This window comes from Dendrobates tinctorius, unplaced genomic scaffold (genome assembly GCF_039654945.1).
Source record: "Dendrobates tinctorius isolate UK_male_01 unplaced genomic scaffold, ASM3965494v1 ptg000071l, whole genome shotgun sequence".
Taxonomy (NCBI): domain Eukaryota; kingdom Metazoa; phylum Chordata; class Amphibia; order Anura; family Dendrobatidae; genus Dendrobates; species Dendrobates tinctorius.
Genome location: NW_027361739.1, coordinates 11,391,053 through 11,418,870, shown reverse-complemented (window position 1 = coordinate 11,418,870; position 27,818 = coordinate 11,391,053). Strand labels below are relative to the sequence as shown.

The 27,818-nt window shown below is 41.9% G+C and overlaps 1 protein-coding gene across 2 annotated transcripts in view; it reads right to left on the bottom strand.

The window, feature by feature from the left end:
* LIMD2 (LIM domain containing 2) overlaps window positions 1-27,818 on the bottom strand; it is a 64,348-nt gene that overhangs the window by 30,441 nt on the left and 6,089 nt on the right. Inside the window, exon 1 of one of the 2 annotated variants that reach the window (XM_073582405.1) lies at window positions 18,606-18,720. The exons of the other annotated variant lie outside the window; for it this stretch is intronic. The gene's annotated coding sequence lies outside the window, so the exon portion shown is untranslated. Of the gene's footprint in view, window positions 1-18,605; window positions 18,721-27,818 lie in introns of those variants that run through there. 2 annotated transcript variants of the gene reach the window in all.

Genomic DNA, 27,818 nt, shown 5'->3' with positions numbered 1-27,818 from the left:
AAAGTTCTTGAGGCTCTACACCCCAACAGAAAACATTTCCATTGATGAGTCCCTTGTAAAATTCAAAGGAAGACTGCACCTCAAGCAATTTATTCCTTCTAAGAGAGCAAGGTTCGGAATAAAGCTCTATAAAATGTGCGAGAGTTCAACCGGATACACATCTGCTTTTCGCATTTATGAGGGGAAAGATAGCCAACTAAACCCACAAGGATGCCCTACTTATCTGGGGACATCTGGAAAAACTGTTTGGGAGCTGATAACTCCATTTTTACAAAAAGGCTATAATCTGTATGTTGACAACTACTACACCAACATCCACAATCGTTGGTCAACGAAAAGTTTCGAAAGGGGCAGTCAGGGGCTTTACGCAATGGAGAGCTGCTTGCCCTTAAGTTTAAGGATAAAAAAGATATTTTTATCCTGAGCTCGATCCACACAGATGCCACTGCAGACCATCAGGGATCCACTACTCCAAAACCTGTATCTGTCATTGACTACAACAAATATATGGGGGGTATGGACCTTGCAGATCAGGTTCTACAGCCATACCAGGTATCAAGAAAATCATATATCTGGTATAAGAAGTTAGTCATTTATTTGTTTCAGGTGGCCACATATAATTCCTTTGTGTTGTACAGAAAAGCAGGAAATACAGATACTTTCCTTGATTATTAGGAAAAGGTCATTGAACATCTTGTTTTTGAAAATTTTGTCCCCGCCAATCCTTTAGAATCTGAAGATGTTAGAAGACTCACTGAGCGACATTTTATTGCACTCATTCCAGCAACTGAAACAAGAAAGAACCCCCAGAGAAGATGTCATGTATGTTCCAAGAGAAGAATGAGGCATGATACCCGCTATTATTGCCCACAATGCCCATCATTGCCAGCCTTATGCCTCCATGACTGCTTTAAAATCTTCCATACAGAACCACGTTTTTAAACTTTTTTGACATTCAATGCAGTCACTTTTGGGGGCTTATGCTGTTCTTGCACCTCAGGGGCTCTGACAATGTGACATGACACCTTCAAAACATTCCAGCAAAATCTGAACACCAACATGGCGCTCCTTCCCTTCCGAGCTCTGCCATGCGCCCAAACAGTGGTTTATCCCTACATATGGGGTGTCAGCATACTCATGACAAATTGCACAACAACTGTTGGGGTCCAATTTCTCCAGTTACCCTTTGGAAAAAAAATTGAGGGCGAAAAGATCATTTTTTGTGGAAAAAATATGATTTTTTTTATTTTCACGGCTCTACGTTATTAACTTCTGTGTAGCACTTGGGCGTTCAAAGTGCCCACTACACATCTAGATAAGTTCCATGGGGGGTCTAGGTTCCAAAATGGGGTCACTTATTGGGGGTTTCCACTATTTAGGCACGTCAAGCGATCTGACAATGTGACATGTCACCCACAAACAATTCCAGCAAAATCTGCTCTCCAATATGGCACTCCTCCCCTTCCAACCTCTGCCATGCGCCCAAACAGTAGTATTCTCCCACATATGGGGTATCGGCGTGCTCAGGAGAAATTGCTCAACAAATTGTATGGAACAATTTCTCCTGTTACCCTTATGAAAATGCAAAATATGAAACTAAAACAATTTGTGAAAAATGTTGCTTTTTTTATTTCCACGGTTCTATGTTATAAAATTCTATGAAGCACCTGTGGGTTCAAGGTGCTCAATACACACCTAGATAAGTTCCCTAAGGGGTCCAGTTTCCAAAATGGGGTCACTTGTTGGGGGCTTCCACTGTTTAGGCTTGTCAGGGGCTCTCCAAACGCAACATGGTGTCCGCTATCGATTCCAGCCAATTTTGCATTCCAAAAGTCAAATGGCGCTCCTTCCCTTTCAAGCCCTGCCGTGCGCCCAAACAGTATTATTCTCCCACATATGGGGTATCAGCGTGCTCAGGAGAAATTACTCAACAAATTGTATGGAGCAATTTCTCCTGTTACCCTTATGAAAATGCAAAATATGAAGCTAAAACAATTTATTTGTGAAAAATGTTGCTTTTTTTTATTTCCACGGCTCTATGTTATAAAATTCTGTGAAGCACCTGTGGGTTCAAGGTGCTCAATACACATCTAGATAAGTTCCCTAAGGGGTCTAGTTTCCAAAATGGGGTCACTTGTTGGGGGTTTCCACTGTTTAGGCATGTCAGGGGCTCTCCAAACGCAACATGGTGTCCGCTATCGATTCCATCCAATTTTGCATTGCAAAAGTCAAATGGTGCTCCTTCCCTTTCAAGCCCTGCCGTGCGCCCAAACAGTATTATTCTCCCACATATGGGGTATCGGCATGCTCAGGAGAAATTAAAAAGCAAAATGTATAGACCATTTTCTTCTGTTACCCTTGCGAAAGTGAGAAAAAAAAAAAAGTCTAAAGGAAAATTTTTGTGAAAGAAAAGGAAATGTTTATTTTTCCCTCCACATTCCATTCATTCCTGTGAAGCACCTGAAGGGGTAATAAACTTCTTGAATGTGGTTTTGAGTACCTTGAGGGGTGCAGTTTTTACAATGGTGTCACTTTTGGGTATTTTCTGTCATATTGACCCCCCAAACTCACTTCAAATGTGAGGTGGTCCCTTAAAAAAAATGGTTTTGCAAATTTTGTTGTATAAATGAGAAATCGCTGGTCAACTTTTAACTGTTATAACTTCCTAACAAAAAAAAAATTTTTTTCCAAATTTGTGCAGATGTAAAGTAGACATGTGGGAAATATTATTTATTAACTATTTTGTGCGATATAACACTTTGATTTAAGGGCATAAAAATAAAAAATTTGAAAATTGCTAAATTTTCACCAAATTTGCATATTTTTAACTAAAATAAACGCAAGTCATAGCAAAGAAATTTTACCACTGTCATGAAGTACAATATATCACGAGAAAACAATGTCAGAATCACCAGGATCCATTGAAGCATTCTAAAGTTATGACCTCATAAAGTGACACTCGTCAGAAGTGAAAAAATTGGCCCGGTCACAAAGGGAAAAACAGGCTCTGGCGCGAAAGGGTTAATGATCGCAACAATATTATGATACTGGGGACTAAAAGATGTAGTAAAAGTAACTTTATTCAAACCATTTCCAATATTATTGCATTTCGTCTTTTTATTTTTAGAGTGCAGCAAATGGGCTCTATCCATATTATCTACCAGTTTTTTTGCTCTTTCCAAATAATAACTGGGATAACCTCGCTCACTTAATCTGGTGCAGGCTAAATGCGCTTCTTTTTTATAGATGGATTCTTGTGTGCTATTTCTTTTTAGCTGAATCAATTCACCAAGAGGAATGTTTTTAATAGTATGTTTGGGATGATTAGAATTCGCCGTTAGAATACTGTTGCAATACGTATTTTTTCGGTATGTGAAATATTAATCTGATGTGTGATCAAATCACCTGCTAGAGTCAAGTCCAAAAAATTGGCCGAAAAATTATGTACTGAACAGGTAAATTTAAGATTGTCGTCGTTGGTATCTAGATAGTTGATAAAATCACTAATAAAAGTATCTCCCAGAACATTTTTATCCCAAATAAACACCAAATCATCAATACATCTTCCTAGCCAAACAATACCATCTTTATAAGGGTTGTCATCACAAAAAATGAAATTTTTCTCCCATGTAGCCATAACTATATTAGCAAGGGACGGGGAAAAGCGTGCTCCCGTGCTAACGCCCTGTGCTTGTAAGAAAAATCTATTATTAAATGAAAAATAGTTGTGTTCAAGGAGAAACTCTATTGCAGAAATAATAAAATTTTGGATGTTTATGTCATATGAGCTGTATCGATGTAAATAGTACCTAATGCATCTTAGGGCTATATGATGTGGAATAGAGGGATAAAGTCCCACCACATCACATAACAACCAAACATAATTCTTCTGCCACCGTATTCTCTCCAAGACTCCAACAACATCCCTGGAATCCCCAAGAAAACTGGGTGTCAATGGGACTAGAGGTTTCAAAAAATGATCCACCCATTCTCCAAGCCTTTCACTAAAGGAACCTATACCAGAGACTATAGGTCTCATTGGTGGAGGAAAAATTTCTTTATGAACCTTAGGAAGTGAGTGATAAACTGGAATAATGGGATTCTCTACATACAGATACTTCATAATTTTGTTTGTAATGGCACTCGTTCCTAGCCCTTCATGTAACAAGACATTCATTTTTTTATTAAAGTCTAATGTAGGATCCTGTCTCAACTCAATGTAAGTACTCATGTCCTCCAGATCCTGCAGGTTAAGTTTCTTGTAAAGACCAGCATTCATAGTCACAACAGCGCCTCCTTTGTCTGCTTGCAGAACAAGGAGGTCAGAGTTGTCTTGAAGTTCAGCAATGGATTTCTGTTCAGAAAGGCTAAGATTAAGGCTATGTGCACACACTGCGGTTTTTGCTGCGGTTCTGCTGCGGTTTTGGCTGCAGCAGTTCTGCAGACAGTGTACAGTAGCATGTTATCCTATGGGATTAACATTCTGCTGTGCACATGCTGCGGATTTTTAACTGCGGAAAAGCTGCGGTTTTAAATCCGCAGGATTCTGCTGCGGTTTGCCACCTATTCCATTGTCCAGGTGTCAAACCGCAGGGCAAAACCGCAGGCCAAACTGCAGGTAAAACTGCAGGTATTTTACCTGCGGTTTTACCTGCGGTTCTGCAGATAAAAATCCGCAGACCAATCCGCAGTGTGTGCACATAGCCTAAAACCATGACTTTTTTCCAGATTTTTACTAAGATTTATCAAATCATTCTCTATAGCCTCCTGAAAAAAATCCAGTGCAGCTGGTCTCAATTTCACAGGGTAATAATCAGAAAAACACATGTCAGAAGTGTCATTAAGATTAACATAGTCAGACACACTAGTTTCACTCTCCAATTGTCTGAGGTTATTCAAAGACATTTGTTCTTTAAAAGAAGTCATGAAAACCCTATTATGTGAACTGCGCAAACCGCCTGCAGCAGGAAAATCATCATGTTCATGAACCATTGCAGTATCAAAATGCACTTTTAGAGTTAAATTACGTGCTCATCCTGGAGCTTCTTGAGTTCACTCTCACATACAACTTTTTTGTGTTCAAGGGATCACTCTACCTGCAGCTCCAGGGGACTGCCATGGGTGCGGCCTTCTGGCCATTCTATGCCAATCTCTTTTTGGGGCTGTGGGAGAGGGACCTCTTCCTGTCTGATAAACAGGGGTCGATTGAGCGTGTCCAGTTATGGGCACGCTACATCGACGATATCTTCTTTACCTTTCAGGGTAGCTCCACCGAGCTTCTGCAATTTGTGTCCGCTTTGAACAGTAATGATCTCAATATTAGACTCGCTTTGACTTGGGATCCAGTGAAGATCAACTTTCTGGATGTTTCCATTAGAAGAGATGCAGGTGGAATGATACGATAAATATCCGTCTGTAAGGAGACATCCACCAATACCTTACTTCATGCCTCTTCCTGTCATCCGCATCACCTCATTAAGGCTATTCCTGTGGGGCAGTTCTTGCGACTTCGTCGCATCTGTTCCAGCGATGCGGATTTTGAGATTCGAGCTAATGAGTTAAAAATGCGTTTCCTTGCACGCGGGTATAGTAGACGGAGCGTTAAAAAGGCTTATCAACGAGCGAAACATGCAGCCCGTAATGACCTGCTCTACAGGAATCGTAATAAACCTGAAGGGAATGACACTGTCAGATTTGTCACTTCTTTTCATTCCCAGCATGGGATGATGCGTGATGCAACGATAAAGGATTGGCCCATCCTCAAGGTTGATCCGATCTTAACTAAATTTCTCCCAGAATATCCGTCCATCACTTTTAGAAGGGCTAGGAATTTGAGGGATCAGTTGGTAGCTAGTCATTACGTTGGTTATCCAGTACATACTTTTTTGGATGATATTTCAGCCAGGCATGGATGTACTCCATGCGGCAGATGTGTAGCCTGCCCCAATGTAGAACGGAGCACCTCATTTACCAATTATGATGGTACCATTACCAATTATGATGGTACCAAAATATTCACCATCAAGCAGCATATATCATGTACCACTCGGTACGTGATATATTATGCCACATGTCCCTGTGGATTAATCTATGTGGGCATGACGTCACGACAGTTAAAAGTCCGTATAAGGGAGCATGTCTTGGGGATACAGGCTGCCTCTGTCTGCATTGATAATTCGAGTTTAAAGACTTTGCCTAGGCATTTTAAGGAATTCCACCATTGTAATGCTACACTACTCAGAATTCGGGGCATTGAAGCTCTTAATATTAACATAAGGGGTGGTAAACTATTCAACCGTCTAGCCAGGTCAGAAACGAGATGGATCTGGACTTTAGGTACCATTCACCCATATGGATTCAATGAAAACATCTCCTATGTCCCGTTTTTGTAGCTCCGTCTAGATGAGCATCTACGTGACCACTGTGGTTTCTGGATTTTTTCTCATTTTATTCTCTTTTTATTTTTTGTAGTATTATAAATATGACTTGATGTCTTTTGGAGATTGTGGATGATGTCGGAAGGTCTTCTGAAGATGTATGAAGAAAACTGGCCAAAAATGGATCTACATATCTACCATGGTGTTATTTATATATTATGTTTAATATACTGTTGTTCCTCTTCTTTGGCCTAGAATGTAGTTACTATGTCACTAGTTAATCTAATGCTGTGTGTTTCTTAAAAAAAAGGGGTTATATATTTATATAACCCCTTTTTTTGCCGGGCAGGGGCCTATATTACATGGTAGTGCATTGTATGCATCCCATGTATTTGCCTTCTGATAATTTATATTGTGTCTTGAACTTGATATATGCATTGGCGTGCATGTGTGTTTGTAGATATACACCTATATATACCAGACATGTACAAATTGTGCGTGGCTATATTCTTACATATATAATGCCATGGACATGTCTATATGTGCACAGGTGGATATGCTCTTTATATGCAGAGTGTTATTATGTGTACCCAATATACGGGACATATATAAAATTAAGGTTATTGTTGCCTTTATTGATGGATACCTACCCTAGAATGTATATGATGTGATCTGATTGTGTATGGCCTAATATGCTTATTCACATTCACATTTTGTATGTATTTATACCATACTAAATATAGATTGTTTTGGGCCCATTTATGTCTTAAGGGTCCCTTTTTGGTGCCTTGACGTTATATTCCTATTTAAATTACACGCAGCATCTCACTTTTGTTTCGTTTTACATTGTTTGTTGTGCCCTTTAATTTGCCCTTTTCCAAAATGGCGGTTTCACCTATGCGCGTGCGCGCTGTCTGTCGGCCAGATGATGGACTCCTCCTGCTTGGCGACGCCGGAACACGTGGGCCCGCGTGTTTCCGGCTGCGCCGCTGTGTGGACCCTACCAGTGCATGACGGGCAGCTCGCGCGCCCATGGGACTTCCGGCGGGCGCGTTATATAATCCTGGTGGTTGCGCCCATCTACCACGGCCCCTGATGAAGGAGCTATAGGCTCCGAAACGCGCGTCGGGGACAGAACCGATCTCTCTGCCCTCACCTCGCTCAGGTAATCATGCCATAATTATTATGATCCATTTGGCATGATATCTATTTTTTGAACATTAGTTCTGCAATGGCCCTTTTTCTTTAGCACTTGCTACGTGATATTACTGTAAAGTACTCATGGATGTATGTACCCATATCATGTTTCCCTGACTTCCTATTAAGGGCATGCAGTTATCTTGTATATTGTACAATTGCCTGGCGTTGTGTTTACAGTGTGCTTGGTCCCTATTACCATTGTGCACGTGTTTTCCCCCCCCATTCCATGTACTGTTATGTCCACATTTATACGTATCATGAATAAAATATTGTATTTTATGGATTCTATGACTGCTTGTCCTCTGGGTGTTTTTTGACTTCTACATTGTTGGACTTGTTTCTTGGTGTAACTATTTGATCCTGGCAATTTTTGGAAATTTCCTTGTCTTGTTATTTTTTAACTATCTATGAATAAAATGTTATTTTATATTTTGGCTTGTGCCTTTCTATTCCTACATTAATTTTATGTGGAATTCTGTGTAATGGCAGTGTCTGACCATGCTGAGCTTCTCCAGTTCATAGTTGGCACCATAACATAGCTTTTGGCCAGGGGGAGACATTACTGACTTATAATAAGGGAGTATACAAATGAAAAAAGAGGGGCTCACAACTGCTGCTTTCTCAGGTAATATATTTCCCTGCCTGTTTTATCATAGGAACAAGTGTTTCTGCCATGTCTATAGCCCTCCAAGCTAATCATAAATCAAGTTAGTGACTTAGGAACTCCTGTGGCGACTGAGCTTTTATGTCACTGACTTTTTTTATGCTGAACTGACAGGGATTGTGACATTGCAGAAACATTCACTCCTGTTATAAAACAAACAAGGAAATGTTTTAACTCACACAAACAAACATATGTGAGCCCCTGATGTTTCATCTATATACTCACTTATCATAAGTTAATTATGCATTACACATAACCCCTCTAGGCAGGAGGTGTGGTATGTGCCGACCATGAACTAGAGCAGCTCTATGTGGTCAGACACAGTAAATAACAGTACATATCAGGGGCACATGTAAAAGAATATCTCAACACAGAAACGTATTATTATTAGGATCTATTCATTAAAATGCACTTTGTTTGTGTGACAACCTCTTTTAGGATGGTTCACATAAGCATACAAATGGTCTGGTCTGTATTATATCTGTAAGTTCTTACCCAAGGGAAAATAAAGAAAGCCTCCATACACATTAGATTGTTGGTACACTTTAATCTATGGTGTATAAGGGTCATGGAGATGAGCAGATGATCAACTGCAAACTTAGGCACTACTTATCTAGAAGGAACAAAAGATCGGGCCAGAAAATAAATTGTAACTTACTGATGATTAGGTGGTCATAGACATGCAATAGCATTTTTCCTTGCCTCCAACATAAACAAGGTCTGTTCAGATTAGCCCAACAGATATGGTATTTTTATAGTGGGGTAAGCAACTACCTGACATTTATGGCCCTATCTGGGGAAAAGGATGGTCCAAACCCTCTTTACCTAATGTAGCTAAACAGTCTGCCAGTCAGCATAATAGACATTGAAGGCCAAAGGCAACAGAACGATCATTAAAACTATTCAGTCCTCAAACAGCATCAGGTTATTGACAGCAGATCCCTTGTTTACAGTCGTGGCCAAAAGTTTTGAAACTAACACAAATTTTGATTTTCATAAAATTTGGTGCTTCAATGTTTTTTGAGGTTTAAGTCAGATTTTTCTATGTTTTTTAAAGCACAGTTAGAAACATTTTATAAGTTTTACAGTTTCATTGTCAAATACATCAAGATTATGTAAAAGACTCAATATGTACAGTGTTGACCCGTATTTTTCAACGCTTCTGCAATTCGCCTTGGCAGCTGGATATCGACTTCTGGGCCAACTCTCGACTGAGGACAACCTATTCTTGTCTAAATCAGTGATTGGAGTCTACTACAATTTCTGTGTTTTGCTTGTCCTCCCTCTTTTGAGGATTTTCAACAGGTTCTCATTGGAATTGCGATTGGGGGAGTTTCCTGGCCATGGACCCAAAAATTCAATAGTTTGCTCATCAAGTGCTCCATCAGGCTGGAAAAAAAATGTTAATTTACAAATTACTCCTGGATTGTTGGGAGAAGTTGCTCTTAGAGAAAGTGTAGAACCATTTTTTTTATTCATGGCAGTGTTCCTAGGCAAAATTATGACTGATGACACTCAATAGATGAAAAGCAACCCCACACATGAATGGTTTCAGGACTGCATCAGAGAAAATGACTTTACCCCAGTTCTCTACAGTCCAACAAAGTTATTTTCTCTGATGAAGACTCTTTTCAGACTACTTAGGACATCTGGAAGAATGATTGTCCAGAGAAGAAAAGGTGAAGGCTACCATGAGTTTTGTCATGCCAAGAGTAAAGCATCCTGATATCATTCATATGTAGGGAGGGGGCTCACATACAATTTTTCCTAAGAACACTGTCACAAATAAAGAATGGTATCTAAATATCCTTGAAGAGCAACTTCTCCCAACAATCCAGGAGCAATGTGGTGATGAACAATGCTTTTTCCAGTATGATGGAGCATCATATAACAAGGTAAAAGTGATAACTAAGAAAAAATTTAAAATTTTGGATCCATGTCTAGGAAACTCCCCAGATTTCAATCCCATTGAGACCCTGTGGTGAATCAAAACCACACACTGATTAGTCAGGAATGGGATGTCCTCAGTCAGGATTTGGCCAAGAAGCCGATATCCAGCATGCTACGGTGAATTGCAGAAGTCTTTAAATAAAAGAGTCAACACTGTAAACAGAGTTTTTACATAAAATTGATGTATATCAGTAAAAGTTTAAAAACTTACAAAATGCTGATAATTCTACTTCAGTAACAATAGAAACATCTGACCAAAATAAAATCTAAAAACACTGACGCAACAAACGTTGTGAAAACCAACATTTGTCTTACTCTCAAAACTTTTAGCCGTACAGGGCAATATGCTGCGGACAATGGGGTTTGCTTTTTGCAGGCATCAACGATTTGATCACCCAATGAATAAAGAGTTTTGCTGGTTCGTTAGGAGATTTGCAGAATGCTTCCGGCGGCCAACAATCGGGAATGAGCAATCATACAAATACTCGTTGGCCAATAACTGCCTTCTCTAAATGAACCTTTAGATACGTGAACAAAGATTCAGCCAATTTTGGGGGACTCTATGGAAAAGATACCGGCTCACCAATTACTATAGATTGTCAGAAGATCACATATCAGCATTTTCCAACATATATTAAAATCTTTGACACCATTTTAGTTTTTCAGACAGCAGATCACAGATTAGTGTTGTCACATCAAGGGAAAAGGAAATCAGACTAAAAAAAAAAATTAAAGGGGTTCTCCAGTTCCACAAAATCGAAGAACTATTCTTAGTTCAGACCACGAATATCAAATTGGTGGAAGTCTGAGTCTTGCGATCAGCTGATTGAATATGCCAAAATACCGCAGCAAGTCCGGCAACCACCTCTTCACGTAGCTGCTGTGTCTCATATTTCTACAGCTTTGCCTAATGAAAGAAAATGGGACAGGCAGAGCAATAGCAAAGTCACACATACACATTAGACAGGTGTCTGCTGAATGACAACCATCTCTCCTGACTCCCTCCTTCAGCAGGGATCACCGAGCGTTCAATACTCGACCGCCGCTTGATCCTGGCGATTTTGGCAAGTTTGGCTGACTTTAGTCTAAAGTATATGGGTGCTTTATGAGAACAGTGGTGCCCGATGTACCATATAAGGGGGCGCTACACCCACTGGAGAGTCAGACCTTGCTGATGTTAATGGTCCATGCTTAGGGCTTTTTGACACTGACTGATGGAAGCAGTTAATGACCATCAATCAGTTACAAGTTTACCCATCAGAAGTTGTTTAACAGACGAATTGTGCACAAAACTATCCGTAATGGATCATTCTGTGCACAGAGGCTGACATTGTACTCGGCAGCACAAGTTCAGACAGTAGGATGTGCTGCCGAGATTGAGGATTTTTTTTTTTAAAGCAAGTTGAAGGATATTTTCTTATTTTTTTCCACAGGATATGTTGACAGTTTTTTTGAACGTTCTTGGAGCTGACAATGAGTGGAAACTCTTCAAATTATCCTAATAAATGTGGAGTTTCTGCTTATTTTCCACTGCAGAAAGCATGGAAAAAAAATATCAGAGTGTACATACCCTAAGGCTGTGTACCCACATAAGCATTTTTAAGCGTTTTTCCTGGTAAAAATGCTTCAAAATCGCATACAAGAAGCATCCCATTCATTTTAATGAATTCCGCACTTTTTGTGCACATTGATGCGTTTTTACCGCGAAAAAAACGCATCACGGTAAAAAACGCAGCATGCTCATTAATTTCACGGAAAAATCCGCATTTTTAACTATATTTTATGAGCAGGAGGATGCTCCTGTAAAAACGCATTAAAAAACGCGCAAAAGTCGCGTATAAAAAAGCGCGTTTTTCCTGGGAAGGAGTCCGTTTTTTTCTGCATACGTGGGTACATAGCCTAAAAATGATTTCACATGAAGAACGAGCGTTCTGCCTGCTCTCCTGGTAATTGGCAACCTGTTTACACTGGCTGATTCGGGAGACGAGCATTCCTATAGAAGCCATTGATTTGTCCAGCTCGAGAACCTCTTCAATCCTAGCGTATCTTATTGTCTTCCTACAAGAATATCCTTGTATATATGGGATCCCTGCTCAGTTAAGAAGAATATATGTTTATGGGGAGGCAAACTGTTGGCCAGATGACTGAAATTCAACTTATCCATCTGCATTTTATACTCCCTCTGGACAGAATTTTTTTTTCTTATCCAGATGTTCATGACTTCTCATTTCTGGCAGCCCTATGTCTATTACCAGAAGTGTAACTTGAAGCTCCCATCAAGGCCCCAATGTAAAATCTATGACAGCCCCCCACTATTGCACCTAGTCATGTCTTCCTGTGTGACAGGGGCACATGCGCCTCTTCAGGCACGGACGCCTCAGTCCGACCACTACCTCTGCCGCCTGTCTGTCCCCCTTTTTCCTCATCAATTATTGGATGATAAACCACGGTTCTGCTGATTACACAAAGAGATCTGAGACTTGCCAGGTCTATGAGGTCAGCGAGGATACAAACTTTTTACACTGCGTGATACAGCACATTTATGAGCATTGCCCCTTTAATAAAAGCTATGTGAGACATGACTCCCATGAGACTCTGAACTGATAGGCCCCAGCTGCCTTATTACACAGCAAGAGCTACATCGTGACAGGAAAACATTCTGATCTTGTATCTAAAAACAATGCCGATGTAAAATGGAGTCATTGCTACCAATTACAATCTACTTTAAGAAGTGAAAGCTACCATCTTGTGTGTTACCATGGGCAACGGCTCCATTTCATGTCTGCCTTGCTTTTTAGTCATGAGGCCTACTATTATTTTCTCTGTAAAAAAAATGTCATTAATAAGTAATGATCCTATCTATGCTGGGTGACCACCAACATGGCTAAGATACCCCTGACTGCTAAAAACACAGATGCATCACTAAATAATTACTGAGAAAACTGAGTAATATGTGAGAGTTGTTAATGGCGGCCAAGAGGGTCTTCACCTTGCTTTCCAAAAAACAACTAGAACTAAGACCATGTTCAGACGGACTTATTTCACAGCTCATATACAGATGGCAAAGGTGGGACTGACTGCGGAGTCTTCTGACCTGAACTGCCGCCTCATAGATGCATGAGGCTGTAAGTTCGGGTTGGGAGACCCGTCGTAATGCGGACATTGCGGTCCATATACCGTGAAATATGTCCGTCTGAACTCAGCCTTAGACCGGTTTCACATGACCAACAGTCACAGTCCGAGTACAAACCGTAATGTCGGAACATCCTGCGGGTCTCAAGGTCCAAACTCAACAGCCTCATAGGCATTAAATGAGGATGCTGAGCCATTGACAGGAAGGACATCTCGGTCCATACTGGTGGACTTGTGAAACTGGCCTAAGAAAAAAGGGAATTTCTAGCAGATCAACAGATAAAAAATGACTCAAGGACTTCAGCTGGTATATTGCTACGGTTCTCAAACCATCTATTATGTGCACAGTTGAACACACTTATGGGCAGCAGGAGGAAATTTCCCTGAAATATCTCGAATATTTTCAGAGAGATGCAAGATATACAGGCACACTCTTTACAGTAGCAAAGAAAGCGATATTGGACTCGGTTACATATTTTGAAGGTCATAACATCAGAACATAGAAACAAAATTATGACCGGAGTCCAAGTCCAGTCACTACAATAATACCAAGGGTCCAAGAAAAAGTTCTGCTGAGAATTTTAGGCCTCTGTCACACATCCGTACAAAACATGTACATGAAGAACCAGTACTGGAGTCATCAGTGTATTCCATCAGTGTGTCATCCAAGTGTCCCTTTTTGCCATCAGTGTGTCATACGTGTGTCCATGTTTTCTATCAGTATGTCATCAGTGTGTTTCCATCAGTGTAAGGTCTGTGTGTTCGTTTTTACCATCAGTGTGTCTGTGTTTACCATGAATGTAAGGTCCATATGTCTGTTTTTACCATCAGTGTACGGTCCGTGTGTCTGCTTTTACCATCAGTATACGATTCGTGTGTTTGTTTTTACCATCTGTATATGGTCCGAGTCCGTTTTTACTATCAGTGCGTCTGTGTTTACCATCACTGTGTAATCCATGTGTCCCTTTTTACCATCAGTGTGTCCATGTTTTCCATCAGTATGTCCGTTTTTACCATCAGTGTGTCATCCACGTGTCCCTTTTTGCCATCAGTGTGTCATCCGTGTGTTCCTTTTTATCATCAGTGTGTCCATGACATATACATGTGTCCATGTTTTCTATCAGTATGTCATCTATAAGCCTCACCTATACTTTACAATGTTAAACACGGACAGCACACAGATTGTACGTTCACTGATACCATCCATATGCTGAACGTATTTTGCACGAACCCATAGTCTTGTATTGGCCCTTTTCATCTGTGCTGCTGGAAAAAAAAATGGACATGTCTCCGTGTGTTTTGCTCAGTCAGTCAGAGTCCATGTAAAAACAGGCACAAGTGCACAGCGGTATAGGTAATGGGTATGTGTAATCCGTGAAAGCAATGCATGTCACACGTACTGGAAACATGGACATTTGCAGGAGACCTTAAAGGGAATCTGTCACCCTTTTTTTTCGGCTTGCAGCTGCTAGCATAGACAACGGGGGCTTATCTACAGCATTCTGTAATGCTGTAGATAAGCCTCCGATGTAACCTGAAAGATAAGAAAAACACGTTATATTATACTCACCGGGGTGGGCGGTCTGGTCCGGTGGGCGTTGCGGTCCGGTCCGACGCCTCCCTTCTTCATGCGATGACGTCCTCTTCTCCCGTCCTGTAATGGCTGCGGCGCAAGTGCACTGCTCTGCCCTGTTGAGGGCAGAGCAGAATTCTGCAGTGCGCAGGCGCCAGACCTCTCTCGACGCCTGCGCACTGCAGGACTCTGCTCTGCCCTCAACAGGGCAGAGCAGTGCGCTTGCGCCACAGCCATTACAGGACGGGAGAAGAGGATGTCATCGCATGAAGAAGGGAGGCGTCGGACCGGACCGCAACGCCCACCGGACCGCCCACCCCGGTGAGTATAATATAATGTGTTTTTCTTATCTTGAAGTTACATCGGAGGCTTATCTACAGCACTACAGAATGCTGTAGATGAGCCCCCGATGTCTATGCCGGCAGCTGCAAGCCGAAAAAAAAGGGTGACAGATTCCCTTTAAAAGTGACAGACTTAATCATATGACCATATAGCAGCCATATTTTCTTGTCCACATTACAGTCACAAGTCCAGACTCTTATGTATTCCATGATCCAAACTAAGAGCATCCAAAGCATATACAGGTGCGTCTCACAAAATTAAAATATCAAAAAGTTAATTTATTTCAGTTCTTCAATACAAAAAGTGAAACTCATATTATATAGAGTCATTACAAACAGAGTTATGTATTTCACGTGTTAATTTCTGTTAATGTTGATGATTATGGCTTACAGCCAATGAAAACCCAAAAGTCATTATCTCAGTAAATTAAAATACTTTATAACACCAGCTTGAAAAAATGATTTTAAAATCCAAAATGTTGGCCTACTGAAATGTATGTTCAGTAAATGCACTCAATACTTGGTCGGGGCTCCTTTTGCATCAGTTACTGCATCAATGCGGTGTGGCATGGAGGAGATCAGCCTGCAGCACTGCTGAGGTGTTATGGAAGCCCAGGTTGCTTTGATAGCAGCCTTCAGCTTGTCTGCATTGTTGGGTCTGGTGTCTCTCATCTTCCTCTTGACAATACACCATAGATTCTCTATGGGGTTAAGGTCAGGCGAGTTTGCTGGCCAATCAAGCACAGTGATACTGTTGTTTTTACACCAGTTATTGGTCCTTTTGGCAGTGTGGACAGGTGCCAAGTTCTGCTCGAGAATGAAATTTCCATTTCCAAAAAGCTTGTCGGCAGAGGGAAGCATGAAGTGCTCTAAAATTTCCTGGTAGACAGCTGCGCTGACTTTGGTCTTGCTAAAACACAGTGGACCTACACCAGTAGATGACATGGCTCCCCAAACCATCACTGATTGTGGAAACTTCACACTAGACCTCAAGCAGCTTGGATTGCGTGCCTCTCCACTCTTCCTCCAGACTCTGGGACCTTGATTTCCAAATTAAATGCAAAATTTACTTTCATTTGAAAACAACACCTTGTACCACTGAGCAACAGTCCGATTCTTTTTCTCCTTGGCCCAGGTAAGACGCTTCTGGTGTTGTCTATTGGTCATGAGTGGCTAGATACAAGGAATGCGATACTTGTAGCCCATGTCCTGTTAAGTCTGTGTGTGGTGGCTCTTGATGCAATGACTCCAGCAGCAAATTTTTAAATGACCTTTTCTTAACAATCCTTTCAAGGCTGCGGTTATCCTGTTTGCTTGTGCACTTTTTCTACCACACTTTTTCTTTCCACTCAACTTTCCATTAATATGCTTGAATACAGCACTCTGTGAACAGCCAGCTTCTTTAGCAATAACCTTTTGTGGCTTACCCTCCTTGTGGAGTGAGTCAATGACTGCCTTCTGGATATCTGTCAAGTCAGCAGTCTTCCCCATGATTGTGGAACCTACTGAAACAGACTAAGGGACCTTTTTAAACGCTTAGGAAGCCTTTGCAGGTGCTTTTTGTTAATTATTCTGTTTTAATGAGATAATGACTTTTGGGTTTTCATTGGCTGTAAGCAATAATCATCAAAACTAACAGAAATAAACACTTGAAATAGATCACTCTGTTTGTAATGACTCTATATAATACATGAATTTCACTTTTTGTATTGAAGAACTGAAATAAATTAACATTTTGATGATATTCTAATTTTGTGAGAAGCACCTGTATGTGCTTTAAGTTCGAGGCAAGTTGTCAGGGCCAGGACTTGCAGCCGTAAAATAGAGAAAATACACCTGCTATACTGTGGTGTGAAGTAGCTGAAAACACAGCTAGGACAGCCATGCTCGTACGTAGGTGTAATTCACCAAGGATGGACGACCGGGTGTGGGGGCAATATTACCATCTCCCATTTCTCACAGTAAATGAACAGCATGTGGCGGGTCATCGCTTACCTGTTCAGTTACCTGGTGAGATAAGAGGCATCAGGTGTCTGACAGTCACTTATCTGTTCCTAAAATAACACATTCACCCAAGTCAAACCTGCTGGTTATAGGGTCACTGGTGGGGGACATCGCTGATGATCTCTTTTATTATTGGTAACTGTAGTAATGACAAACCCTCAAAGAGCTGTAATATTGCTCATCACCAAGTTTTCCTTCAAACTAATCTAAGTACGAAATGTCTGAATATCCAGGAGGAGGAAAAAACAACAGAACTTTCACATCAATACTACATTAGACAATAAGTACCTGTATAGGATGCAACCACCGGGGACCTAATGGATGATTGCAAGCATGTATGTAGAGAATGGATTGGAAGACTGAGGTTCCTTTCTTATGTCTTATTATAAACTATTGGCCAATATACCGTACATTGTTTTGGCTTCTTAAAGGATGGACTCACTCAGTCGTCACTTCCCCACCTCTCGCGGCAGCTCGAGCGCAGTGTATACATTATAGTCAGACCATTTCTATATTTATACTCTAGACAGAGCAGCTGAGATTCAGCGTCATTATTATTGCCGGCTTGCAAGAAATTGGATCAGGTCTGCAGTAATGAATCTGTACCTATAATGCATTGTGCACAAGCATATATAGTAAATAATATACACACACACTAGCCTCTATCCATACAACATAACTAATATATATATATATATATATATATATTAGTGCTACAATGGCACTGTCTACTCAGAGACTCTCTTAACAGTAGCATGGTAAGAAGGCAAGAGCAGAAAGTAAAGGACCCTGGTTTTCATTCAAATACATGTAAAGGGTGTAACAGCGAACATCTGTCGCTACCATACATCTGCACCCTTGTCACTTATGACCATCTGTGTTGTTACAATGACACGTACATGCAAACACAATACAAATTGCGCCGATGACCTGGCTCCACAATCTTGTCCGGGCTCATACTACACACATATAATGAGGATGTAGCAGAGCTGAACATTCCATACATACTTCAGCAAAGTTGATGAGACACTGGGGATACATAACTTAATAGTGATCTAGCCCCAGACAGTTGACAATTTGGGCCCTGCTACATCTGTCGCTGAATAAAGTTTGCTCCCACCACTGGATGGATGCTTAGATTTGCTTATTCTCCCCTGTTATGCCTCGTTCCCTGAAAACCATATATCAGGCTTTATGATTACGCCTATTAGATTTCGCTGTTAGCGGAATAGTCCTGGTTTGCATCTTGTGAGGATACTCGCCCGATTTTCCCATTGCCAGTGACGGGTGGCGCTCTGCCGGCATATTGCTGTGATTTTGGGGATAAATGACTGGGTATTCCTTCCAATGGTCACTGCACTCACCTCATTCCTGGCCACCCTGGCTCCGAGATGCTGCTTCCTGCCCGGCTTGGTTTTTCTCTCTCTCTTTCACAACCCTGGTCCTTTGTGTGCTTGTTTCATGCAACAGCCTTCCTCCCTCCCCCTCTTCCTCTCCTCCCCTATTATCTCTCTCCCTCCATTCCCGGCCACCCTCCCCCCATTGCTTTTTCTCAATACTCCTTCTCCTCTTCTATTGGACCCTCTGAGCCTTGTCCTCCTCCGCTCCACACTGTCCCTGTCCGGTTTATCTATCCCTTCTGTCACCTTATCCTAAATATGAGTTCCTGGCATGCTGGAGGCTTTCATCCCCTCTGCATCACTTTCAATTATATGATAGTATGGACTCGCCTAAGATTTTTTTTAATGATCTACGAAGTCATTGGGCGACATCTTGACCCCAGATTGTCACAATGATAAAAATGCCACAAGTGAACTGCAACTCATGAGTCATTTCACATCTATAGAATCTATGATGAGAATTGGCACATCAACTCCAAGAGTCCCACTGGCCCATACAAGAAGGGTCGTCTGGGATGCAGGACTAAAAATGTCAGGCTGAGTAGGTCGCTATCTGGGGTGCTTAGTCTCAGCTCAAATGTCCAGTTTTAAACTATATGTAACGAACAAAGTCAAAACAAATCCAAAAAGAGAGATACAGACCAGAGGCAAAAGTTTCCACATTTAGGGCACAGTTGGTCGGGCGGAAACATCGGATCGAGATTGGCCCGCAATGCTTAGACTGGCAGCAGATCTCCAGACCAGAGCGTGACGTCTACATAGAAATATATGATCAGAACACATGACACATGCACAGAAAATGATCAGGTCAGTAAGACCCTGTTCACACCACCCAAGAACTAAGACACGTTTGTCATACTGTGTGGTTTTTCTGTGTCTTAGTTCTTGGGTGGTGTGAACAGGGTCTTACTGACCTGATCATTTTCTGTGCATGTGTCATGTGTTCTGAATCTATTGATTTCTTGCTTATTCAAGCTTTGGGAGATCCCCGCCTCTCTCCTTTGGGACATGCACATAAAAAGCCATTTTGCCCAGCGAGCCCATACCGGGCAGCACCTTTCTGAACCCTGCTCATGAAGGTATTGTTCACATGTTCAGGTTTTAAATATAATAGATAGGACTGCTCCGAGAAGCGTATACCGTGACGTGGTGGAGTGGCATGGCGTACATTTTTTTTGCAAAAAAAGTATCAACAAAATACCCTGGTTTTGTTAACATCTTTTAATAGCACTTGCTGCTTACTGTTACATATATTTTACAACAGAGTATTTATGCACGTTTGTCATACTGTGTGTTTTTTCTGTGTCATAGAAATATATGAACCTGTAACACTGGGGTCAGGATAGCCGCCTGCCAGTCTGCGCATTGTGGTCCCAATCTTGGCCCCATTGAACAGTGCAATTATTACTAGAAAGAGTGTTAAAGAGAAGGATCAGTTACATATTTTATATATCTACACATACACAAATATACATTCTGTATTTACACGCGCACATTATATATCACAGATGGGTCTGGCATCCATTTCTGTTTTAGACGGAGAAAAAATGTCGTGTAGACTGTTTTTTGTTCCATCCAAAAAAATCAAAAACTAAAACACATAAGCAAACGGGGAGATTTTTTTTGAAACTTTGGGACCCTTTTTTTAAATTTATTTCCATTTTTCATGCTTTTTAATTGGAACAAAAAAAATCTATAAACTTGACTCTTTATTCTGGAATATTTAGGCCTCAGCAGGTACCAGGGCTCCAGATAACAGTACAACATCTGCACCCCTTGGAGCACCATCACCGACTGGTTCTTGTTCTCCTTCCGCTATCCCCTCAGGCTGTTTTTTTAGACAAAGTTGTCCACTCAAAAGAAAACAAAAACCACAAAAATCAACTAAAAAATGCTGGAAAAACTCAGGTCACTTCTGTGAGCTGCCTCAAGTCAATGGGTCAGAAAAAAAACCATGGAAAGCACATGGATGACATCAGTGTGCCATCTGTATTTAACATGGAAAAATATAGAAGATTAGTAACTTTATTTTTTCAGATTTTTCTAAAAAGAAATCGGTGTGCACAAACCCTAAATCTCCTCCAAAAAAAGGTTTTAGAAAAACTTGTTTCTCTAGTGCCGCAAATCACGCCATCTGCTCCCTAGCCTTAGAAGATTCTGGTGTACCAGTTACATCATCCGCTCGCTTTTCTTGCTCACTTTCCATCCGGTTCTGCAATCTTCAGGCCAAAGTGCTCAGTATCTGTTCTGTAAGGGGCTTGCCACCTATAGAGCAATGGTAAATGTGCGGAAGGCAGGCACGCACCCATCAGTCTAAGGGACTGAATGCTGGCAAAGCTGCTCCATCTACAGAATGGTTTAGCAAACGCTGAGGTTTCCATGGAGATCAAATAGATGCTCCCATTATCCGGAGACAGTTACCATGGAGACTGAAGGCGGCGCTTTCTAGACAGGTGTATGGTCGAGAAAGGGAAAAGTGGGCGAAGGTGAAAAGGAAATAAGGGCACAAGGTGACGGGCGGCGAGGCGCGCTAAGCTGAAACGTGACTACAGCAGACGTATATAAGCTCTGACGTTATAGGCCAGGTGGAACTGCCAGTCCCAGCCATTCCTATATAAATCATGGCATCTGGTGGACGGGGCACCAGGTTTCCCCTTTACTCAAGCAGATCCTACTAAATATACACTGCTCAAAAAAATAAAGGGAACACTTAAACACCAGAATATAATTCTATAACTCTATACCCCTAACCATGACATACAAAGCCATCCACAACCTGTCTCCTCCATACATCTGTGACATGGTCTCTAGGTACCTACCCGCACGCAACCTTCGATCATCTCAAGATCTCCTTCTCTACTCCCCCCTTATCTCTTCTTCCCACAACCGCATACAAGACTTCTCCCGTGCTTCCCCCATACTCTGGAACTCCCTGCCACAACACATCAGACTCTCACCATCAACGGAAACCTTCAAGAAGAACCTGAAGACCCACCTGTTCCGACAAGCCTACAGCCTGCAATGATCCTCGGTCTACTGAACCACCGCACGACCTGCTCTACCCCCTCCTACTGTATCCTCACCCATCCCTGTAGACTGTGAGCCCTCGCGGGCAGGGTCCCCTCTCCTTATGTACTTGTGCGTCCCTTGTCTTACACTTGTTTATTATTCTTATATATATTACACTTGTCTATAATTCCCCTTTTGACATGTAAAGTGCCATGGAATAAATGGCGCTATATAAATGCATAATAATAATAATAACTCCAAGTCAATCAAACTTCTGTGAAATCAAACTGTCCACTTAGGAAGCAACACTGATTGACAATCAATTTCACATGCTGTTGTGCAAATGGAATAGACAACAGATGGAAATGATTGGCAATTATCAAGACACACTCAATAAAGGAGTGGTTCTGCAGGTGGGGACCACAGACCACATATCAGTACCAATGCTTTCTGGCTGATGTTTTGGTCACTTTTGAATGTTGGTTGTGCTTTCACACTCATGGTATCATGAGACAGACTCTACAACCCACACAAGTGGCTCAGGTAGTGCAACTAATCCAGGATGGCACATCAATACGAGCTGCAAGAAGGTTAGCTGTGTCTGTCAGCGTAGTGTCCAGAGGCTGGAGGCGCTACCAGGAGACAGGCCAGTACATCAGGAGACGTGGAGGGGGCCATAGAAGGGCAACAACCCAGCAGCAGGACCGCTACCTCAGCCTTTGTGCAAGGAGGAACAGGAGGAGCACTGCCAGAGCCCTGCAAAATGACCTCCTCCAGCAGGCCACAAATGTGCATGTGTCTGCACAAACGGTTAGAAACCAACTCCATGAGGATGGTCTGAGTGCCCGACGTCCACAGATGGGGGTTGTGCTCACAGCCCAACACCGTGCAGGACGCTTGGCATTTGCCACAGAACACCAGGATTGGCAAATTCGCCACTGGCGCCCTGTGCTCTTCACAGATGAAAGCAGGTTCACAATGAGCACATGTGACAGACGTGACAGAGTCTGGAAACGCCGTGGAGAGCCTGGAAACTGCCTGCAACATCCTTCAGCATTACCGATTTGGCAGTGGGTCAGTAATGATGTGGGGTGTCCTTTCTTTGGAGGGCCACACGGTGTTGGGCTGTGAGCACAACCCCCATCTCTGGACGTCGGGCACTCAGACCATCCTCATGGAGTCGGTTTCTAACCGTTTGTGCAGACACATGCACATTTGTGGTCTGCTGGAGGTCATTTTGCAGGGGTCTGGCAGTGTTCCTCCTTGCACAAAGGCTGAGGTAGCGGTCCTGCTGCTGGGTTGATTCCCTCCTATGGCCCCCCTCCATGTCTCCTGGTGTACTGGCCTGTCTCCTGGCAGCGCCTCCAGCCTCTGGACACTACGCTGACAGACACAGCAAACCTTGTTGCCACAGCTCGCTTTCATGTGCCATCCTGGATGAGCTGCATTACCTGAGCCACTTGTGGGGGTTGTGGAGTGCGTGTGATGCTACCATGAGTGTGAAAGCACAACCAACATTCAAAAGTGACCAAAACATCAGACAGAAAGCATTGGTACTGAGATGTGGTCTGTGGTCCCCACCTGCAAAACCACTCCTTTATTGAGGGTGTCTTGATAATTGCCAATAATTTCCATCTGTTGTCTATTCCATTTGCACAACAGCATGTGAAATTGATTGTCAATCAGTGTTGCTTCCTAAGTGGACAGTTTGATTTCACAGAAGTTGGATTTACTTGGAGTTGTATTCTGTTGTTTAAGTGTTTCATTTATTTTTTTGAGCAGTGTATATATGGCAATTACCTAATCATGTTCTATAATAATTTTATACCTGGTATGATGGAAATCGCCTCTCCTTATACTCACTTCCTGCCAAGCTTATTATACTCAGCTGCAGTGTAAAGCATGGTGGGGCCGCAGCTAGTTGCCGACAATCCAGATTTTGCTGGGTACGGCAGCACTGGTGGTGGTGCTTTGGAAAGTTTTTTTTACAGTTTGGGGGCAGTACTAAGAAGGGCTAAAATGTCCTGATTTTGGTAGCTATGCTGTAGGGAGTGCAGAGGTTGAATTCTTACCTCAGCCCTTGATATTTTAGGGGCCAGCAACACCTCTGCCACATAAGACCCCATTATTAGAAATGACAAAGCATAGCTGGGACGCACTATTAGAGATTGCGAGGCCACCTCTCTTCACATTATTCCCCAAAAGGAAGCCAAAATGTAAAAGACTTCTGCTGGAATAAGGGCTCTCCCTATATTATTATTATTTTTATGTATTTTTAGAGCACCATTGATTCCATGCTGCTGTACATGAGGAGGGGTTACAGACAAAACACATACATAAAATACAAACTAACTATGACAGACAGGTACAGAGGGGAGAGGACCCTGACCTTGGGGGCTTACAGTCTACAGGACAATGGGGAAGAGGCAGTAGGTTTAGGGTTTGTAGCAACGTTGATGATGGTGAGGAGGTAGTGGGGCATTGCAGGCTGTAAGCGATTTTGAAGAGATGGGTTTTTACGCTCCAAATGTGGCGGATAATTGGACATGTTGGGGCACAAAGCTACAAAGGATGGGGGATACTCAGAAGTCTTGAAAGCAATTGGGTGAGGAACATAATGTACAAGTGTAGAGGAGAGAAGGAAGTCCGAAGATTACGTGTGGGAAGATATCGGGTGTTAGTATGGAGATATACAGAGGAGATAGATTACTGACGGCTTTGGAGGTCAATTTTAGTTTGAATTGGATACGTTGGGGATTTGGGAGGCAATTAAGGGATTTGCAGAGGAGAGAAGAGGAGGAGTAGTGAGGAGAGAGGTGGAGTAGTCAACAGCAGAGTTATGGACGGATTGGAGAGGTACGAGAGTGTTAGCAGGGAGGACACAGGGAGTATTGCAGTAGTAGAGGCGGGAGATGATGAGGGCATGGACTAGCATTTTATTAGATTCTGGGTTGAGGAAAGGATGGATACTGGAAATATTTCTCAGTAAGAGGTGACAGGAGGTGGTAAGAGCTTGGAAGTGCAGTTTGAAGGACAAGGCAGAGTCTAGGATTACTATGAGGTAGTGGACTTCTGGTATTCCGGAAAGCGTGATATCATTAATTGTAATAGATAGATCGGATAGGGAAGTTAGGTGAGATAGAGGAAAGATGATGAGTTCAGTTTTGTCCACATTAAGCTTTAGGAAGCGAGAGGATAAGAATGAGGATATGGCTGAGAGACATTCTGAGATTCTGGACAGCAGAGAGGTGATGTCTGGACCAGTGAGGTAGGTCTGAGGGTCATCAGCATAAGGCCGGGGTCCCACTAGTGTATAACATCCAATGCGATATACTAATGACTCTTGGCTTCTGCTCTACTGCGAGCGTGAGACGAGTGTCAGTGCTACGATCCGCTCACATGAAAGAATCGCAGCACAGCTGTGAAGGAGAAATTAATTTCTCCATCTCCTCCATTGCTGGTGTCTACGGAAATGGAGCTGCACTCAGGTGATATCCAAGTGCAGTTCAATGTTTCACACGCGCCAATAGGTGTGTGCGATTCAGTTCTTGGATGCAATCTCAGCATGCTGTGATTGTTTTTGAATGCCAAATCGGGATGACTAATTGCAGTTATGAGCTGCCCCTGGGTTGACATTAGGCTGAGTGCAATCCGATTTTTTTAATCGGACTGCACTGGTCCGATTTCATTGCAAGTTGGAGCGAGTCTTAAAGGTTCGCCTACACTGGCGTATAAATCAGATGAGTGCAATGTGAGGGAAAAAAAGGGATTGCACACAGACCAATGTTATTCAATGAGGCAGTGCAGATCTGCAGATTTTGTTTCCTTTGTATTTGGCATGAAAGAAAAAAATTCACAGCATGCTGCAATTTCACTCTGAAATCTGATGGGTACGAGAAAAAAAAAACGGATGCCATACCAATCATCAGAGTGGTATCCAATTTTTACGGATGCATTACGATTCTGTAAGATGGAAAACTGTAAATGGTTAATAGCTGCTGAGTAAAAAAATGGATTAAACACGGACAGCACATGGACGACAAGTGAGAACATTTTATTTCCCAATTTTCTGGAAATTGAGAATTTGACCGGTCTTTTGATACAATAGTGTGAGCGAGCCCTAAATGGGGCAAATTTATCAAGGGCTTTTCTGGCATGGAAATGACAACTATTTGCCACTTTCCCATATTTACTGTAACTTACCCCAAGAAGTAGCATAAATTGGAGAACCAATGTACAAGACTCATGTACAAAAGTTGGAGCATTTATAATATTTTGGTGCACAAACAGGCAAACATGCTTCAATATTACTGAGCGGAGTACAGAATATGTCACAGTTTACACCAGAGTAAGAAATGCCAGTAACTTCCACCATAGAGTCTAGAAAAGACCACAACATGGAGGCTAAGCACAGATGGCGTAGGATGCAGACTCTGTACGGTTTCCTTTTTCGTAACTACCGGTATTTCTATGTGTAAGGCCTCATACACGCATTCATTTCTCACATACGTGTTCTACCCGTGATTTTCACACCTAGAACACAGACCCATTATAGTCTACGAGCATGTTCGCGTCCATTATTTTTTGTGGACCAGAGACATGTCCATTTTTTATCCAATTTGCAAATCAAAATTGCCTATTGAAGTAAATGAATCTGTTAACAAAAAACAAGAACGGATAGCACGCGACAGCCATATGTTATTTGAACGCTGTCCGTTTTTTTCCCACTATATAATGAGTAGAGGAAGCTCAGAAATTTACTTTACGTATGAGCAAAAAGGATGCCATAAAGATGATAAAAAGGAAACTAGGACTAAAAAATGTATGGGAATTGGATCCAGTATGCTGATGGAAAATGGAACATCTTTTCTCATACACAATAAAAAGTGGAGGGCTAAATGCGGCCTAATACCGAATCCATACAGTGGCTTGCGAAAGTATTATCCTCCTTGGCTTTTTTTTGTGTTTTGGTACTTCACAACCTGGAATTTTGCTGTTTTGTTTCTTTAGTTTTGTTTTAGTGTTTGCATCAGTTCATGTAAACTAAGAATATGCCTACAACTATGAACATTTGGTTTTCGTTTTATTTTGAAGCAAACAGGACAAAATAACTGTACGCTTCATTGTGCATAACTATTAACCCTCTAAAGTCAGTACTTTGTAGAGCCTCCTTTTGCGGCAATTACAGCTGCAAGTCGCTTTGGATAAGTCTCTATGAACCTTCCATATCTTGCCACTGGGATTTTTGGCCATTCCTCAAGGCAAAACTGCTCCATCTCCTTCAAGTTAGATGGTTTCCTCTGCTAAACAGCAATCTTCAAGTCTGACCAAAGATTTTCAATTGTATTAATGTCTGCTCTTTGACTAAGCCACTCCAAAACATTTAAACATTTCCCCTTAAACCACTCGAGTGTTGCTTTAGCAGTATGCTTTGGGGAATAGTCTTGTTGAAAGGTAAACCTCTGTCCCAGTCTCAAATCACTGACAGACTGAAACAAGTTTTGCTCAAGAATACCCCTGCATTTCGCACCATCCATTTTCCCTTTGACTCAGACCATTTTCCCCGTCACATGCTGCCATCACGTTTCACTGTGGGGATGGTGTTCTTGAGGTGATGAGCTGTGTTGGTTTGGTACCAGACATAGCATTTACCTTAGTGACCAAAAAGTTCAATTTTGATCTCATCTGATCACAGCACCTTCCTCCATATATTTGGGGAGTGTTCCACATGTCTTTTGGCAAACTCAAAATGAGCCTTACAAATTTGTGTCTGTAAGTAAAGGCTTTTTCTGCCCACTCTTCCATAAACGCCAACTCTATGGAGTGTACAGATTATTGTGGTCGTACGGACAGATACTCCAGTCTCTACTTGGGAACTCTGCAGCTCCTTCAGGCCTAACTTTTGGTCTCTTCCCTGTTTAATGCCCTCCATGACAGGGAAAAGGTTTTTGGTGGGTCACCCTCTTTTGGCAGGTTTGTTGTGGTACCAGGTTCTTTCCATTTGATGATAATGGATTTTATGATGCTCTGTGGGACCATCAGAGATTGGGATATATATACAATATATATATATATATATATATATATATATATATTTTTATAACCCAACCCTGACTTGTACTTCTCAACAACGTTGTCCCTGGACTCTTTTGTTGCTCTCCTTGGTCT